Source organism: Photinus pyralis, unplaced genomic scaffold (genome assembly GCF_008802855.1).
Source record: "Photinus pyralis isolate 1611_PpyrPB1 unplaced genomic scaffold, Ppyr1.3 Ppyr1.4_LG9, whole genome shotgun sequence".
In the NCBI taxonomy this organism is placed as follows: domain Eukaryota; kingdom Metazoa; phylum Arthropoda; class Insecta; order Coleoptera; family Lampyridae; genus Photinus; species Photinus pyralis.
In genome coordinates, this window is record NW_022170878.1 from 87,652 (window position 1) to 90,981 (window position 3,330).

Genomic DNA, 3,330 nt, shown 5'->3' on the forward strand with positions numbered 1-3,330 from the left:
ATGCATACCAATGCCGAGCGAGCCGAAGGCGAGCTCGGCATAGCTCGAGCTCGCCCTTCTCGCGACGAAAAACTGCTCGCATTTTTCCTACACCAATGCCGAAGGCGAGCTCGGCATAGCTAGGGCTCTCCCGTAGACCCGTCTCTCCCCGTTCGCGGCGGCAAACGACGTTTACCTACGGCCCAACACGCGCCCCGCCTTTTCCGTCCTTCATCTAAACCTAATAAAAAACGGCGATCCTTGCGAAAACGTAGATCTGTAACAAAATACTGATTCGCTGACATTATTTTCAGCCCGATATACTTGTTCAATATAATGGTAGCACGCAACTGAAGGTCGCACGGAGTTTGAGGTTACTCAAGTTTCTCGACGGAATCAAGTAGGCCGTGAAAAGTTGAGGTGACAGTCCTATCCTCAAAATTCTGGCTATTAGCTCCTTCACCCTTAATTTTGCGAAAAACCCTTAACAATTTAAACGTCAAACTGACGGACGAGTCCATTTCGAAAAAATCGAAGGGGAGTCCCAGGTCGCGGCGCTATTTTTACGAAAATTTGCGAAAATACAAGCAACGGACGGGAGAAATCGACGAAATTGTCTTTACGAAGCGTAAATATAAGCTTTACGATAAGTAAAAGTCATATGCGAAGTTGCTTCCCGCCGCCGGAAACGGCGATGCGCCGTCGAGATTCTATATTTGTCGCCGGAGGCGACGATGCGCCGAAGGCGCATCGTCGAGATATTATTCGCACGGCGATGCGCCGCAGGCGCATCGTCGAGATTCTATTTTGCGTCGGAGACGGCGATGCGCCTCGTCGAGATTTTACACTAATTTCTCACATTTTGGGGGTCTCTCATATAATTCCAAGTCTCGAGACTTTCTATGTAATTGGTAGCAGTTTGTGGAACTGTAGTAGTTCCACAGAGCTGTGAGTAGTTCTAATGTATAGTTTTTATAACCTTGCTTTCTTTTAATGTTTACATTAACTGGAGAGAGCTTAATCTTATTGTAAACCTTTTTGTTATTGTTAAATATAGTTTCAAAGCTACCTAGTTACAATCAAATGGCATCAGGTATACATTTCCAAACGGAAGAAATCATCTCTCGTGAAGTGTGTTTACGTTTCGCATCTGCAAAACGTAGGCCTGAATGAAATGAAAATACAACCCTATTTTTTATAGTACCATATTGTTCGTCGAAATTATACGTGAAGACAAGTTCTAAAGGTAATGCAGGTATAAAACACGTTTAGAACGTTTATTGTGATCTACTTTCAGGTACAGAGACCAGATATAGAGATCGTATTTGCGACATGTAATTTACAAGTACGTCCCCATTTTACCTTCGAAAGGGGGAAAGACATATAATCCAATCCATTGATGTTCATTAAACCGAAATGTTATGTAGTTTTAAGTATAGATACAAATGACATTAGGCTGGCCACATTAAAATCATTTCCATTGAAAGTTTATGTAGGTACCTACTCATATTAACGTGTCTTGAATTGTACTTACAATTTCAAAGAAAAATCCATTAATGTTTAGGAAGGAAACTTCAAAGTGTATAAAGATTGCTTTATTAATAAAAGTCTAATTCTTTTGATTGCTGCTGCAAAGATTTCCTAATGTGAAAGAGCACATTTTAAAGTGATATAATGGTTTAGACACTATGTAGTGATTTGTTGCTATAACATTAACGTGATTATTATTAAGATAGTAAGCCCTTTAATATAAAAAGAAGGATTTTATTAGTTAGATAAATACTGGCCACTAATGACAAAGTACACATGTCACATTTAATCACTTGAGGGAAGTGGACTGCTACATTACACTAATGTTTAAAGGAACATTTTCTATAAAGTTGCACCTTCTAATTTAATCTGGAATTGTAAAGATATTTGAAGTACACTAAGTGTATGGTCGAAAGTATACAGCATTTAAGTAACAATAAACCTATACCAACTAATCTTACCTACAAAATTTTTTTACTGAAACACTTAAGTACATGCTGTAGCAAAAAATCATGAATCAATAGGGGACCTACTAGATTATTTCAATTTGAGATCATATAGATTCTGCGGTTTCTTGGTGTTTCATACCTACATAGTTTCTAGAGAAATTCATAAATCTAAATATAAATTTACTTCTATCTATTTTGTGCTAAATTGATGTGGATCATGAGAAAAATATTAAAAAATACATGTACACTTTGTACACATTATGCCTTGCATGCAGCAAGTCGTTTCACATTGTATGTGCATGTTAAAAAACAATGTATTAGTTATTAACAACACATCCAAAGTACTTATTACACTTGGGGTTGTTTTAGCCTCCTGTAGAACAAGTTTATTCTTATCGGGAGAATTTTCTTTACGATTTCTCCACGTACAGAGTCTACATGCTATAATAGAAATCCATGAAAATAATGGGTTCATTTTGAGTGGTCGTGAGGAGTTTGTGTAGCACCTATTCCTTATTTGTTGTTTATGAATGTATTATAGGCATGCAAATATGATTTTTAAAATTGTTCACGATTTCTAACACAATCCTTATAATATGTATAGGTAGGTACCTATACGGTATACTTGAAAGCATAAAAATTTTAAGACAAAGAAGTTTTTACAATTTTGTTGGAACCTATAGGTAGTGTTTCGTAGGTAGTAATTCACATGCCTTTGCATAGGAGATTCTTTAGAAATGGACTCATCCTCAAGCAAGTATTGGATAACTTAAGGTGCTGTGTATTACAGTATCGTGTCCTCCAATGGTAATAAGTATATTTGAAGTACGAGCTTTTATACCTTTTTATAATGATAACGTAGTTTGCTGTTTGGACCAAGTGGTAGTAGGTGGTCGCTTTAATAGTAGTAAACTATGTGAACATGTAGAAATAAAAGTGAAAGGTAACGAACTAAAACTAACACTTCGCTACCTTCCTAAGCATGAATATTTCATGTGACGAGATGCTTTCGTTTCCGCTAGAATCTTGCACATACTTTTTGCTCTAACCAGCATATAAACTGATGAATAACCTCCTATAGGACTTCTTCTTGAAGAACAGGGATAATTTGTTACATCAATAATAAATTTTCATACCATTTCTATCGTAAATGTCTATGCTACGTAGCAACATGCACATCGGCATGAATTTTTGGTCGACATCAAGTCGATTACTCGAAATTGTGCAAATGTAGGTTTGTATACGATGACATTTTCATAACAACGATAAAACACGTTAAATTCCCTTCAAAATGGTGTTTTTTACATAAAATTGTAATGTCCCAGATTTTTTGACAGTTCCCGTGACAGTTGTATAGATGGCGCCATTTGAA

The 3,330-nt window shown here is 36.8% G+C and overlaps 1 long non-coding RNA gene across 1 annotated transcript; it reads left to right on the forward strand.

Moving 5' to 3' along the window:
• Positions 1-312: 312 nt before the first annotated feature.
• LOC116181025 lies at positions 313-2,382 on the forward strand. The gene is made up of 2 exons (XR_004147196.1): positions 313-1,225; positions 1,277-2,382. It is a non-coding gene; the product is annotated as an uncharacterized LOC116181025 (long non-coding RNA).
• Positions 2,383-3,330: the final 948 nt, after the last annotated feature.